Genomic DNA, 16947 nt, shown 5'->3' with positions numbered 1-16947 from the left:
AAATTTGATACCCTGGCTGAGGAGGACCTTGAGTTCTCTCATTCGGTGCTGCAGAGTCATCCGCACTCTCCCGCCCGTTTGGGAGCTTTGGTATAATCCCCATGGTCCTTACGGAGTTCCCAGCATCCACTAGGACGTCAGAGAAAATAAGATTTTACTCACCGGTAAATCTATTTCTCGTAGTCCGTAGTGGATGCTGGGCGCCCATCCCAAGTGCGGATTGTCTGCAATACTTGTATATAGTTATTGACTAACTAAAGGGTTATTGTGAGCCATCTGTTGAGAGGCTCAGTTGTATTTCATACTGTTAACTGGGTATAGTATCACGAGTTATACGGTGTGATTGGTGTGGCTGGTATGAGTCTTACCCGGGATTCAACATCCTTCCTTATTGTGTCAGCTCTTCCGGGCACAGTATCCTAACTGAGGTCTGGAGGAGGGGCATAGAGGGAGGAGCCAGTGCACACCAGATAGTACCAAATCTTTCTTATAGAGTGCCCAGTCTCCTGCGGAGCCCGTCTATTCCCCATGGTCCTTACGGAGTTCCCAGCATCCACTACGGACTACGAGAAATAGATTTACCGGTGAGTAAAATCTTATTTTCTCCTACGTCCTAGAGGATGCTGGGGACTCCGTAAGGACCATGGGGTTTATACCAAAGCTCCAGACCGGGCGGGAGAGTGCGGACGACTCTGCAGCACCGATTGAGCAACATGAGGTCCCCATCAGCCAGGGTATCAAACTTGTAGAACTTAGCAAAAGTGTTTGAACCCGACCAAGTATCCGCTCGGCAAAGTTGAATCGCAGAGACTCCTCGGGCATCCGCCCAAGAAAAGCCCACCTTCCTAGTAGAATGGGTCACCACCGAATTTGGTAACGGTAATCCTGCCGCAGAACGAGCACGCCGAATCGGATCACAGATCTAGCGTGTAACCGACTGCAGAGACGCAGGCGCCCCAATCACGCTGGGAGCATACCGGACAAACAGAGCCTCTGTTTCCGCAATCTGAGCCAAATTTGCGACATAAATATTCAAAGCTCTGACTACATCGAGAGACCTTGAATCGGCTTAAGTAACCACAGGCATCAAATAGGCTGGTTTCTGCGAAACACCTAAACCACTGTTGGCACAACTATTATCGGAGTTCTCAATTTCGCTCTATCCACCTGGAAGATCAAACAGGGCTCTTGTGAGACCCTGCCGCTACTTCCGACACCCGCCGTGCGGACGCCAAAGCCAAAAGCATGACCACTCTCCAAGAGAGAAATTTTAACACAACCTTTCATAAAGGTTCCAATCATTGTGACACAAGAAAACTCAACACCACGTCAAGGTCCCACGGTGCCAATGGGGGCACAAATGGAGGTTGGATGTGCAGTACTCCTTCCATGAAGGTCCGAACTTCCGGAAAGGTTGCCAATTCTTTCTTGAAAGAAAATTTATAAGGCCAAAAACCGCGCTTGAATGGAGCCTAACTTTAGGCCTGCACCCACACCTGCTTGCAAAGAATGGAGAAGAACGACCCAGCTGAAGCTTCCGTAGTAGCCTTCTAGGATTCACACCAAGACACATATTTTCTCCAAACTCGGTGGTAAGGCTTTGCCGTTACTTCTGTTCTAGCCTGAAGAAAAGTGGAAATTACCTCACTGGGAATACCCTTTCTGGCTAGGATATGGCGTTCAACCGCCACGCCGCCAAACGCAGCCGCGGTAAGTCTTGATACACGCCCGTATCTTGCTGTAACAGTTCCTCACGTAGAGGAAGAGGCCAGGGATCTTCTATGAGTAAATCTTGAAGAACTGGATACCAAGCCCTCCATGTTCAGACCGGAACAATGAGGATCGCCTGAAGCTTTGTTCTTCTTACGTCTATCACCGTCAGAAGAGTGAAAACGGAGGGGACACATAGACCGACTGAAAACACCTAAGGTGTCACGAGGGCATCTACTGCTATAGCTTGAGTGTCCCTTGACCTGGAACAATATCCCTGAGATCTCTCCTTGAGGCGAGACGCCAACATGTCCAATTGAGGCACTCCTCAAAGACTTGTCGCTTCAGTGAAACTTCTCGATGACGACTGTATTTCTCCCGGATGGAGATCGCATCTGCAGAGGAATCTATTTCTCCGTCGTTCACATCCGGAACGAAGACTGCTAATATAGCGTTTACCAGTCCTTTCACCCAGCGGAAAACTTTTACAGCATCTGCCATTGCCGCTTTGCTCCTTGTTCCGCCCTAGCAGCTTACTTACACCACTGCTGTCAAGTCGTCCGACAGAATTAACACGGGCAGATCACTAAGCATATGTTCACTGAAAATAGCTCTTAATCCAAGAAAGCTTATTGCAGACAATCTTCCCAGCTTGACCTTTTCCTCTGGAAATACTTCCCTTGCAAGGACTACTCCCCAGTCTCGGAGATCTGCATGCATGGACACCAGGAACTCCACCTGGATTCCGAACCTTCGTCCCTCTAGGAGGTGAGAACTGAGCAGACACCACAGGAGCGATATCCTGGCCATTAGGATTATATTCTGGTGCATGTGCAGGTGAGACCCGGACCACATTTCCAACTGGCCCCGTGAAAACCACTCTGGCATTTGACCAGCTCACTGAAAAGCCTCTTAGGCCGCACCATCTTCTTCATCAACGGAACATATTGATGGATTGTCACTGCAAATCTGATCAGACTCTGGATCCTCAGACCTCTTTCCACAGGAAAACACAGAACCTCAACCGTTCAGTATCTACTCTGATACCCACCTCCGACATCTGCGTCGTTGGGACAACAGCCATTCCCTGTGTTGAAGAACAGTCAGAGAGAAACAACGATTTGCACCACTTGTTTCTTGACCTCTCCCTAATCAGGAGAGCGTCTCAGTACAGAATAAAAATGTCTCTTACTATTGAAAGAAACCCATCATACTGCCATCACTCCGGTGAAATGGCAAAGACAATCCTGGATATCAACCCAGGTAAGCCGAATGCGGAGAAAAACGCATTTAACCCCTTTTCTACCTTTACGTGCTGGAGCTCCCTTCGCAAGTAGAAATCCTTGATTCTTTTTTTTTTTTTACAGGGACAGCAGGACAATGTCCTGAACCTGACGCAACTCTGGTATGGCGTCGCGTACTACCTACCCTTCCAGAGGGGAATCGCTAAGATCTATTCGAAAAATCAGTGAGGGAAAACATCTGTAAAGGCCAGTATGTCCCCCTTTGGATTCTATAATTAACTCACAGGTCCAAGTCCATTCCCGGACTGACTGAAGAATAGCAGACGAGTTCCCACCAGAGTGGGCTCCAGCCAGATAGACCCAGCGACATGCGGTGGATGTGGTAGAAACAGAAACGACATCCGCTTCTGCGAACCTAACAAGGCTGCAGAACTCTTACCGTTTCACCTTCCACAATCTGCACCGAAAGGGAAAAAAGAACGGTATCAAACTGGTTAAAATGACTGCATCCCACAACCGAATGCGTCACCAACCGTTGTGAGGGAATCTAACTCACGAAGTTAGACTTACCAGTGGTATCTGCCGAGATTGACTGAACTGAGGCCTCCCCAACAGCGGTACACCGTCCCAGGGAAACACTCCAGTATCTCTCGGATTCAGCCTCAGCATTTCTTCTGCAGTCGCACGGCAACCTGCCGCCATGTTATAGAGAAGAATCAACATAAGACACATCCCCTCTCTCTTTAGGGTAATTCTATCGGATGCCTTTCCGAATACAAACACTCCCCCATGTGCAGGTAATGCAAATAACTCCAAAGTAAATAATAAAATATCACTTAGCTTCCAGTGTACGATCCTTTTTGACAGGGCCCGTGTCGACCAGGAGTTGACTTTCACAGTATTCTATCTGCAGCGGGGAAAGAATAAACATTCGGACTCCTTGTGAGGATCTGAGACCAACTCGTCACGGCCGACCTAGAGCTTTATCAACAGAGCGACCAGCACATGAGAAGGACTACTTTCACTTCAGCATTCATTAGTAGTCATAATATGAATATACATAATGCAATACACAAATACACACATATCCTATATATATATATATATATAAAATAAATATATATATATATATATAAATGTAGAAATCGGCGGCACTCACGGCTCCCAGTCAGGGAATGAAAGAAGACACAGGCGTTGTGTACCAGTCAACGTTTCAATGTTATTTAGGTAAACATTTTCCTCAGGACATAAAAAGACAATGACAGTACATACCTTTATACCTGTCTGAAGTCCTCCGTGGCGCCCGCCGTCCGTTGTGTCTCAGTCAGCCAAAGATGACGTCACGGATACGCGCCGGCCGCAGCGTCACGGGGGACATCAGAACACCTGTGTTACAATGAATCAAACAAACCAGTGTAAAAATAAATGATATACAAGTGACAAGATGACCATGACTGAAATTAATGGTTCATACCACATCATTATAATCACAAATTGATGGGAGATCAAACATTATATAACACATGATTTATAACTATACAAATTTGAGCTTTAAATCATTTACTAGCATAGGACACTTTGATAGACATGGCTAAAGTATGGACCTAGTTTATAAATAGCTAATGCTGAATAAGAGCTTAAAGCTAATATACTAATGAATCACAATATGTTTAACTAGTGTCCGGCCAGTAGTTAAAAAAGTGAAAGGCAATAAAAAGGATGAGAAATCAGTAGGGCAATTTGATAAAGGGAACCTGGTAAAGGTAATAAAGAACAATTACATATTTAAATATTTACATATTTAAATTTTTATTTAAAGAAAGCAATGCAGACCAGAGTGTTCATTAAGGCCTCTAGGTGACATTGTGTCGAGCAAGAAAATCCATCTTGCTTCAGCCTTAAGTAAAATGAGTCCTCTATCACCACCCCGTTTAAGGGGGGGGACATGATCAATAATCTGATGTTTGAGTACCGCAAGTGAGTGCTTAGCATTCACAAAGTGACGTGCGACTGGTTGGTCGCTTTTCCCAGTTAGCGCTGCTCTAATAGTGGTACGGTGCCCTGCCATGCGTTCCTTAAAGGTGCATTCCGTCTTGCCTACATAATGTAGGCCACACGGGCAACTAAGTAGGTATACAACAAATCTGGTGGAACATGTAAGTCTGTGACGAATTTTATAGCGCTTACCAGTATAGGGATGGCTAAAGCTACTACCCACTATCATGTGGTTGCATGTGGTGCATCCTAGGCATTTAAAACATCCCGTTTTTTGGGGGTTTAAAAAAGATTTTATTACTGGTGCAGCCGGAGGAAACTGGACATTGGTCTTAACTAAATGGTCGCGTAAATTACGCCCCCGTTTATATGCGGGCATTAAACGGGTATTGGATAGTGTGCTCAGTTGTTTGTCCGACTGAATTATGGGCCAAAAGTTTTTACTAATACTATTAATTTCTTGACTTAAGGTATTGAATTTATTAACCCAAATAAATTTCTCCTGCGCTGTTTTTTTCTTAGTCTGTTGTAGTAGTTTAAAACGAGGTATTTTCATAACCTTTGTTTTTGTGGCTATCAGCTCAGAATGATGATACCCCCTATCTACAAATTTTTGTATCATGTCATCAAGTGCTAATTCAAGTCTGGCCTCATCACTCACAATGCGGCGCACCCTAAGCATTTGTGAGTACGGGAGCCCCCTGCGTAGTGGTGCAGGGTGATGACTGGATGATAAGAGGATGTTATTACGATCTGTGGGTTTTACAAAGATGTCAGTAACAATCTTAGTGTCTCTAATGCTGATCTGTACATCCAAATAGTTGACACTAGTTTCATCAATACAATATGTCAATTTTATCGGGGTAGGGGAATCATTGTGTGTATCAAGTAACGCGACTAGGGCATCTTTTGTCCCTGTCCATAAGACCAACAGGTCATCAATAAACCTTAAATATAATAGCACATTGGAACGAACTTCGTTTTTGGAAAAAAACATCTCATCCTCGATTTGGAACATGAAGCTGTTCGCAAATGAAGGAGACACATTGCTGCCCATGGAGCAGCCCTGTAGTTGGAGGAAAAATTGGTTATTAAACATAAAATAAGGGGGGCGTGGCCTGACGGGAAATGGAGTAGGACGTGTTCTCCTAGCTCCCCAGCCGATAACATCCTGAATATATCCTGCACCCCCTGAGTGACTGCATAAGTGGCCCTGTACGGCTATATAAATACCTGCTGCCCGTTCTGGGCCTCGTTTTAAGAGGATACTGTGTCCGGTGTCCCTGCTGGGAACGTTAGAAGGGGTGAGCTGATCCTGCCCTGCATGCAGCCGGCGCCATCTTGGATAGTGCTGCAGGGGAGCTTCGCCATCCGTCTCCCACCCGGTTTGCCTGACTTACCCCGCGGCCGGCGAGTGGACAGCGCGGGGGCCCCGCCGCCTGAACAGCACCTCGATCTGCACCACTTCCCCGCCAGACGAACAGGGCGCTTGTCGCGGCCGTGCTGAAACGGAAAGCCGCCGGGCGCCATCTTGCGGTTGGCGGGCCGCGCACACGGAGCTCCGCTATCCGCCCCTGACAGCCCTGGGCTCAATTTGAAGAAGCCTGTGCACTAACTGAAGAGCACCCCCGCTGCCTGATACAGGAGCCCTTGCACCCCTAAGGGTTATATTACCAACTGGGCTTATTGTGGGGTTTTTTCCGGGCGCCATCTTGTGGTTGGCGGCGGGCTTAGCTCTGCTCCTGTCCACACCCCTCCTGCTGGAAGTGCCTCTTACAGGGAGCTTGGGCAGCTGGACCTGACTGGAGGCTGGGGACTGTTACAGAGAAGACCTGCATTGCTCTGCCTCAGGAGGGTGCTGGCTGTTCAGATGGGAAATTGCCTGACTCCCTGATCCTGACCACAGCTCCCAAACCCATAGTGCCGACACGCAGCAACACTATCAGGAACACTGGTCCTTTTATATATATATATTTGTCCCGCGCCTCTTGGCCCTCACACGGCGCGCTAGTGCCTGCGTCCCCTATCTCGGTCTGCATTGCTTTGATACATAATTGGGCGTGTACGGCGGCATTGTGTTGTCCAAGATGGTGAAAGGCCGCCAACAAAACGCGGCGGCAGGCGCAATGGAGAAGTTTGTCCGTAACCCCGGTCCCCAACAACAGAGGAGGGAAACTACACAAGCTGAGTCTTCGCCCCCCTCTCCTGCATACAGCTCTGCCTCATCAGAACCGCCTGATGCTGCGTTACAAAGAGTGTTGGATGCCGTGACAGCTAGTGAGGCCCGCTTGGCTGATAAAATTGGGCAGGTGCAGTCTGATCTCTCCATTATCCATCAAGACCTACAACGGGTGAGGGAGAGGGTGGGTGAGGCCGAAACCCGTATCTCCAATGTCGAGGATACTATCACTCCACTGGGACGGCGTACTGATACTTTGGAGTCTCAGATGACTGATGTACACAAAAAACTAACGGATATGGAGGGACGCTTACGTCGCAACAATGTCCGTTTCATCGGTTTGCCCAAGAAGGAGGAAGGCTCATCTCCTGAAGAATTTCTAGAAACATGGCTTCGGAAGGCATTTGGTTCCGATGATTTCTCACCTCATTTCACCATAGAACGTGCTCATAGAGTTCCGATGCGCCCATTGCCTCCGGGGGCTCCGCCTCGTACCTTCATCGCCAAGTTCCTCCACTTCCGCAACCGGGACACTGTTCTGAAACTCGCCCGTACGAAAGGCCCCCTAAAATGGAACGGGTCGCCAATATCGGTCTTCCCAGACTTTGCGGTGGAGGTGCAGAAAGATAGAGCTCAATTTCTGCCTGAACTTGATTTGCCATACGCCATGCTCTTTCCATCACGATTACGAGTGGTAGCTGATGGTGAAACCAAATTTTTTGCGACTCCTCGAGAGGCGATGGTATGGCTGGACAGACGCTTCCCGGCGAGACGGGCTCTTGCTGATCCGTGATTAATTCCTGTGACTATGGTTGCAAGAGATTTTATGTACAGGATAAGATTATCTACATATCTACTGGGGGGATACAGGATGTGGAAAATGTTTAAATATCTCAGTGCTGCTCCCTGAAGGTGTGAGGGTGGTAGGGGGGATAATTACCTACCCTATTTTCTATCTTGTTACTCTTCTCACGCAGGCCAATCATTATATGCATATTGCTGAGATGCGGGGGAGGGGAGGGCTGGGGGGAGAGGAGGAATATATTAGTGGTCCGAATATACCCGATTGTATTTTGTTCTTAAGTCCCGGGGGGTGACTTCGTATGTTTTGCCCCCTTTTTCTATTTTATGGGGGCGATTTCGTCTAACGGCTGGGGATGTTTTGTTCGTGTTTTGTTCTCTCTTTCTTAGGGCCATTATATTCTTGGCTCCACCCAGAGTATAACTGGTTGTGTGCTCTGGGTCTGAGCCGGTGTTAGGTTAGGGGATCCAAGTATGCTGCAGGTTGGGAGTAGTGTACAGGGTGGGGGGAGGGGGGAAGTTAAAAGCTACGGTTGTTTCTGGTATGGATGTTTAGAATTTGAGTGTGTGTGGCTTACGAATCTATTCATTGAGCGGTGGTGCCGTGTACTTATATGCAGAGAGGATGGGTCTGGCTGGCTGTGGGCTGCAGCCTCTATTATTACTAAAACGACCCCTCATGGTTGGACTTAGGATGTTGTCATGGAATGTCCGGGGACTCAATGACAAGATTAAGAGATCTCTGGTGCTTAGACAAATTAAGCAGTATGCCGCTGATGTGATATGTCTTATGGAGACCCACCTGGTGGGCAGCAAGACCCTAGCCATTAAAAGGCCTTGGGTAGGGTGGGCATTCCATTCTACACACACTTCTGCCTCTCGGGGGGTCTCTATTCTTGTAAAAAAGACTGTTCCCTTTGTATTGGAGTCAGTACAAACGGACCCATGGGGGAGATATGTGTTTTTAAAGTGTAAGATCCACTGTACCCCTTTGCTTTTGCTGTCCGTGTATGTGCCTCCCCCGTACTCCTCCGATGTCCTGAAAAAGGTTGCAGGGTTTATGGCCTTGTCACCGGGAACACCCGTGGTTTGTGTGGGGGATTTTAACAATGTGTTAGATAAAGCGTTGGATAGATTCTCAGCTAATCCCTCTGGTCCACATTCTGGTAGAAATGATTTTGCTGATGTCGTGTCGGGGCTGGGCCTGGTTGATCCCTGGAGACTGAGACATCCATCTGTTAAACAATATTCATGTTTCTCACACTCCCACTCCTCGTTCTCTAGGATTGACCTGGCCCTTCTTTCGAGCGATCTGATTCCTAGGGTCCGGGATAGCAAATATGAGACTAGGGGTATATCGGACCACTCCCCTTTAACATTGATCCTGGATTTTAATAGCTCTAGAGGCCAGGCGGTGTGGAAGTTTAATCCGTTCTGGCTAGTACATATGGGAGATGGCTCCGATCTGGTGGCCGCGTGGCGGGAATTTTTCGAGATAAACAAGGCTGGGCAGCCTATCTCTACTCTATGGGATGCGTTCAAAGCCTTTTTGCGTGGAACCCTAATTAAACGAGTGGCTAATTTAAAAACATTTTTCAGGCACCGGGAGTCCGAACTAGAGACCCTAAGTGTTGCTGCAGAGGCACAATATTTACAGGATTGCTTGGATAGTTCCAAATCTGCATGGTTGTCAGCTCAGGGGGAATGGAGGGAATATCTAATGGAAAAGACTCGGCATAGACTCCTCTTCTCCTCTCACGCCTTTTACGCCTCCGGGGATAGGCCGGGATCATATTTAGCCTCCCTGGCACGGGGTGAGAGATCCGCTAATACCGTGGTTGAAATAGAGGCCTCAGACGGTACCACTTTACTGCAGACCCCACAGATTGCGTCGGAATTCGTGTCGTACTATAGGAGGTTATATAGCTCTAAACTAGACTATACCCAGATGCAATTAGAAGAATATTTACAGACTATACAGCTCCCCTTGCTGACTTGTGAGGCACATGACTTCCTCGAGGCACCTATTTCACCGGAGGAGATTGTGGCTGCGATCAACGCTGCTCCCGGTGGGAAGGCTTCGGGGCTCGACGGCATACCGTCTGAGTTATATAAACGTCATTTAGATTTTTTTGTCCCCCAATTACTTGAGTTATATAATCAGATATTTACACAGGAGTCACTCCCATTATCTATGGCGGAGGCATTGATTATTGTCCTTCCGAAGCCCGATAAGGACCATAGGAAAGTTGATTCTTACAGACCTATCTCCCTTCTTCCGACCGACATTAAAATTCTGGCCAAAATCCTGGCATGTAGATTAAATCAGGTCATTACGCAGCTCATACACCCAGATCAGACGGGATTTATGCCCAATAAATCAACATCCATTAATCTCAGACGATTATTTACCCATCTCCAGGTCTCCCGTGAGGCAACCTCATCCATAGTAGTATAATTGGACGCCGCTAAGGCCTTTGATTCCGTGGAGTGGGAATATTTGTGGAGTGTCATGCGCAAGTTTGGTATAGGCCCCAGTTTTATCAAATTCGTCCGTTTGATGTATTCCTCTCCCCTGGCTAGAGTGGCGGTTAATGGCTTTGTATCACACTCCTTTCCATTGTCTAGAGGTACCCGTCAGGGATGCCCATTGTCCCCTACCCTGTTTGCTATGGCCATTGAACCCCTTGCTTGTCTTCTGCGAGCGAACCCTGAGATTGTTGGATATACAGTGGGCACCAGGGAGGAGAAAATAGCTTTATACGCCGATGACATCCTGCTATTTGTAGATCGATATGCTGAGTCTATGCCTAAGATTTTAGATATTATTAATAAGTTCGGATGTTACTCCGGGCTCCTGATAAATTGGGAGAAATCCTCCATTATCCCGTATCAGGGCGAGGTCCCGGCCTTCCCATTGGTTGCTCTTCCACTAAGGTGGGTGAATTCCTTTAAATATCTGGGCATTTGGGTATCCAATGACCCTCATAAATTTACTTCCCTTAATATTACACCGCAAATATCTTATCTCCGCAATAAAGTGAAGGTCTGGGGGAAATTGCCCCTGACAGTTACAGGGAGGGTTAACTTGGTGAAAATGGTTTTTCAGCCCAAACTCCTGTACATACTACAACAATCCCCAATATACATCCCCCAGAAAACTTTCAAACAGATAGATGGTTTGATGTCCTCTTTGGTCTGGGCTAGTAAACGGGCACGGTTGAAACTTACTACTCTGACCAGGCCTAAAACGTCAGGGGGGCTGGCTCTTCCCAACTTTCGTTTTTATTACTTTGCAGCACAATTAGCACATCTATGGGAATGGGTTAATGATTCTGACACTTCAAGTCTGCACTCGCAGACGGTGTTGCGGGAGTATCCCGGTGGCTCCCCACTGAGACTACTTCTATGTGGAGGCATCAAAGGGTCGGCACTACCACTTATTAAACAATATATCACTATTTGGAGGCAGGCACACCGGATATTGCAAGGACAGGGCATTGACCCTGACACTCCGCTGGACAATAAATACGGATTGCCGGAGTTGTGTCAGCTTCAAGTCAGGGAGGTGTGGGAACCATGGGGAATAACTTCACTGGGACACTTATACACTGGCGGGTTTTTTAAATCCTTTCAGCAGATTCAACAGGAATTCAACGTCCCATCAGCATATTTTTTTCGCTTCCTTCAATTACGACATGCTATGTCTGCCCAATTCCCCGATGGCCCGCCGGCGCTCACTGATTCCCCGGTCAAATTGTTGTTGCAGACGGTGGGATCCAGTCATTTAGTCTCCAAAATATATGGCCGTTTACTTCAAATGCATCATATAGACCCCCTTAGCGCCCTCAAGACCAAGTGGGAATCTGATCTAGGTCTAGTATCGGATGATATGTGGGAGGGTGCTCTGGGATCATGCCGGCTTTCAACATCGTCTGTCAGATATCAACAAATTCAGTTGTTCGTGCTACACAGGGTATACATGTCACCTCTGAGATTGTCACATATAGGGGGATCCCATAGTTCAAAATGTCCCAAATGTGGCAGTCTGGGGGCAGACTTTTGGCACATGATATGGCTATGTCCCTTGGTGTCAATCTTTTGGGAGGAGGTTATACGTGCCATAGTTGCTACGGGTATCCCCTCTACCGTACTTACTCCTATCTCTTGTATATTAGCAACTATAGATGAGGAAGCTCTAGATCCGCCCAGTCGACGCTATGTTGTAAACCTCTGTGCTCTGGCCAAGGTTTGCATAGCCAGACTATGGATGGCTAATGAAGCCCCAGCACCACAATCCTGGATTGCTCTGGTTAATGCCTCTGTCATACATGAAAAATTTGTATATCTGGCCAGGAATGCGGAAAAAAAGTTTATTGCTATATGGGGAAAGTGGATGAGCTCTAGCTATTTCGCTTCACGGATGAATAATGCTGAACCCTAGATTTAACTAACCGATATAGGTGTTTTCTGTGTGGGATCTCTGGGGTGGGTGCCCCATGGCCAGCCGGATCCAAAGGCACGATACTGCCGTGACAAAGGATAATATGATGTGTGTATAATATATAGAAAATCCGGGTCATCACTGCTCTGTTGCTATTTATGACTTTGAATGGGGTACATAACACCAAGTCACACTATGCTCTCTATGTAATACCGTAAGCATGTTGTTGATTTTATTACTTTCTATTTGTATAAGTGTTTAAGTCTAGTTGATCTTTGTTTGTTATGGCTGCCGTAGGCAATGTTTAAATGTTAAAGCATTGTAAAAACCAATAAAAATGTATTGAATTTAAAAAAAAACAACAACATAAAATAATTGCGTTGAAGAGTAAGTTGCAATAATTCCATGAATGTGTCAACATTGGGACCCTTATAATGTGTACTCTCAGTGATCAGGGTTTTTTACTGCCACCAACCCCTGATCATGAGGTATACATGTATAAAGGTTACTGACATCAATGGTAACCAGCAAACAATTGGGGGGAACTGTTGGAATGTTCCCTAGTTGGACCAATAAATCTGTGGTGTCCTTTAAACAGGATTTTCTGGCTTGGATACAGGGCTGTAAATAAAAATCCAGAAAGATGGAAACACACTGGTACAGGGAACCCATTGCCGAAATAATCGGACGTGCTGGTGGATGAAGACTGTTTTTATGAATTTTTGGCACAGAATATAGGATGGGTATAACAGGGAAAGGTGTAGTTAATGCATCACACTGCTCTTTAGATAGATGTCCCTCATTTAGTGCTCTCGTCAAGATAAGGTCCAATTCTCGTTTAAATCTTGCCGTGGGATCTTGAGATAATTTACGGTAAGTGTGGCTGTCTTGTAGATGTCAGTTAAGTTCAGCCACATAATCCTCTGTGTTCTGGATCACAAGGGCTCCCCCCTTATCGGCGGGTCGGAACACGACATCAGTTTAATTGCCCAGTTTGACGAGTGCATCCCACTCCTCTTTTGTGAGGTTGGAATGAATCGGGGCTTCTTGTTTAATACTGCTTTGTATCTTATGATCAATAGTTCTGCAGTATGTACGTATGGCCTGATTTTGGGATGGTGGGTCAAACCTGGATTTTTTTCGTAATGAGGGAGGGAGAGTTGCGTTGTCAATTGCTGTAAATTGGCTGGTATTGAAATACTCCTTTAAACGCAATTGGCGTCCCAATTTATATTGTTCCACTTTCCACTCAAAGGGATCGATCCTATTGGTGGGAACAAAATTGAGTCCTTTTGCCAGGAGTTTATTTTCAATAGGGGAAAAGGTTCTTTGGGACAAATTAAATATTACTTCCGTCGTTGATATGGTATTCGACCTCTTCCTCTGCCTTTGATTCTGCCCACCCCTCCTCGTGTAGCGCCGTCGGGGTCTGCCACCTGTGCTCGGGTACGTGCCCCTAAAGGGGGACGACCTGGGAAGTTGGCTTGTAGGTCATTTTCACTGGCAGACACCGATCCTTCCGTAGAGGTTTCAGTGTCCAGTTGTGTGACTCTAGCACGATTATACGGGCGGCGGCGTGACGGCCCACGGGTTTGTTGGGTGCCTGAGATCCAGGGATACACAAGACGTTTTGCATAATCATTGTTAACCTTTTCCAGCTTGTTCCTCTTGTACTGTATGAGATCCTTTCGGTATTTTTTTCATTTGAGTGGTGATTTTATGATACCATTCGCCAGAAGTGTCAGCTTCTATAGCGGACTTATGTGTAAATTCAAAAGTCTCTATTTTAGCTCGTATGGCTGAAAGTTCACGGGTAACCTCCTCAATCACAAGGAGGATTAGGTCGTACGAACATTTATTAAGGATGGAAATCCATTTCTTGCAAAATTGGACGTTGAAACGACCAATGGTTGGGACGTTTTTTATTCGGAACCCACGGGGAATTTTTCCTTCCCTGTAGTAATCCGATAAGGTAACACCGTGATAGTAGTAATCTTGTTCTTTCCGCTTCAATTTAAGCAATTCTCTGTATAGTTGAATATTCTCAACGTTGTCTCCTATTGGTGTTAGGATCTCTTTAAATCTTATATTGGCTGCATCTGTATTGGAGTAGCTGAACGTTTCCCCCTGTGATAATTCTATAGCAGCAATAAGAGCATCCACACCCACATCAATTTGTGTAGACATGTCGGCAATAAATGGCTAATTGTAAAAACCAGTCTTATTGGTTAAAGTGTCACTGTGCAGACAAAACAGGTGCAGCAAACAAATAGTGAAAAGACACTGTCCGATAAAAGGTATGCTCCTTTAAATGATGAAAAAATATCTATAGTGGGTGCTCGCTGATTGACATGTTTTCCAGCAAGGGCAGCATGTCATAATATATAGGCCCTCATTCCGAGTTGTTCGCTCGCAAGGCGATTTTAGCAGAGTTACACACGCTAAGCCGCCGCCTACTGGGAGTGAATCTTAGCTTCTTAAAATTGCGAACGATGTATTCGCAATATTGCGATTACAAACTACTTAGCAGTTTCTGAGTAGCTTCAACCTTACTCGGCATCTGCGATCAGTTCAGTGCTTGTCGTTCCTGGTTTGACGTCACAAACACACCCAGCGTTCGCCCAGACACTCCTCCGTTTCTCCAGCCACTCCCGCGTTTTTTCCGGAAACGGTAGCGTTTTTAGCCACACGCCCATAAAACGCCGTGTTTCCGCCCAGTAACACCCATTTCCTGTCAATCACACTACGATCGCCGGAGCGAAGAAAAATAAGAATTTACTTACCGATAATTCTATTTCTCGTAGTCCGTAGTGGATGCTGGGGACTCCGTCAGGACCATGGGGTTTAGCGGCTCCGCAGGAGACAGGGCACAATAATAAAAGCTTTAGGATCAGGTGGTGTGCACTGGCTCCTCCCCCTATGACCCTCCTCCAAGCCTCAGTTAGGATACTGTGCCCGGACGAGCGTGCATAATAAGGAAGGATATTGAATTCCGGGTAAGACTCATACCAGCCACACCAATCACACCGTACAACCTGTGATCTGAACCCAGTTAACAGTATGATAACAACGAAGGCGCCTCTGAAAAGATGGCTCACAACAAGAATAACCCGATTTTTGTAACAATAACTATGTACAAGTATTGCAGACAATCCGCACTTGGGATGGGCGCCCAGCATCCACTACGGACTACGAGAAATAGAATTATCGGTAAGTAAATTCTTATTTTCTCTAACGTCCTAAGTGGATGCTGGGGACTCCGTCAGGACCATGGGGATTATACCAAAGCTCCCAAACGGGCGGGAGAGTGCGGATGACTCTGCAGCACCGAATGAGAGAACTCCAGGTCCTCCTCAGTCAGGGTGTGCCCCTGACCAAGTAGCAGCTCGGCAAAGTTGTAAAGCCGAGACCCCTCGGGCAGCCGCCCAAGATGAGCCCACTTCCTTGTGGAATGGGCTTTTACTGATTTTGGCTGTGGCAAGCCTGCCACAGAATGTGCAAGCTGAATTGTACTACAAATCCAGCGAGCAATCGTCTGCTTAGAAGCAGGAACACCCATCTTGTTGGGTGCATACAGGCTAAACAGCGAGTCAGATTTTCTGACTCCAGTCGTCCTGGAAACATATATTTTCAGGGCCCTGACAACGTCAAGTAACTTGGAGTCCTCCAAGTCCCTAGTAGCCGCAGGTACCACAATAGGTTGGTTCATGTGAAAAACAGAAAACACCTTAAGGAGAAATTGAGGACGAGTCCTCAATTCTGCCCTGTCAGAATGAAAAATTAAGTAAGGGCTTTTATATGATAAAGCCGCCCATTCTGACACACGCCTGGCTGAAGCCAGGGCTAATAGAATCTTCACCTTCCATGTGAAATATTTTAATTCCACAGTGGTGAGTGGATCAAACCAATGTGACTTTAGGAAACTCAAAACAACATTGAGATCCCAAGGTGCCACTGGGGGCACAAAAGGAGTGTCACAACTGAGGGCCTGAGCTGACGGGAGGCAGCCTCAGTTGTAGGGGCTGAGATGTACCGAAACCTGGGAGGTTGTATCAGACCCCTGGACATGTAAGTAACATGAATAATAACTGCCCGAAGGCGTGACCACGACAACTTGGATAAAAGTCAATGATGTTTATTATGACAACTCCGCAACACAGCAGCAGTAAAAGAAAACGTAAAAGTCAGCAAAGAATAAATACAGTTCCTGGGTACTACAGGATGGCAGGAGCCACAGGGCACTGGTAGTGTGAGATAGTTCTTATGATCTTCTAGATGGAAAGTCCTTACCAGGCCCGACTGTAGCAATGGAGATAACCCAGGATTGTGCCAGCTGGTGTTCCAGGAAAAGCTGGGTTGCTGAAGATAAAACAGCTGCTGTGGATACTGGCTGGAACCAGACTGTTGTTAGCACGGAGTGGATACTGGCTGGAACCAGTTAAATAATAAATGAACTTGGGAGCGATGAAATATGAACTGAAATGTAGAACTTGAGAGCGGAGAAATAATAATACCGGTGGAGAGTGGTAAAGTGTAGAAAGGACACCGGCCCTTTAAGGGAAGCTGTACTCTGC

This window comes from Pseudophryne corroboree, chromosome 1, assembly GCF_028390025.1.
Source record: "Pseudophryne corroboree isolate aPseCor3 chromosome 1, aPseCor3.hap2, whole genome shotgun sequence".
NCBI classification, from domain to species: domain Eukaryota; kingdom Metazoa; phylum Chordata; class Amphibia; order Anura; family Myobatrachidae; genus Pseudophryne; species Pseudophryne corroboree.
The sequence above is the reverse complement of the archived record's forward strand: the minus strand, read 5'-3'. Positions refer to the sequence as shown.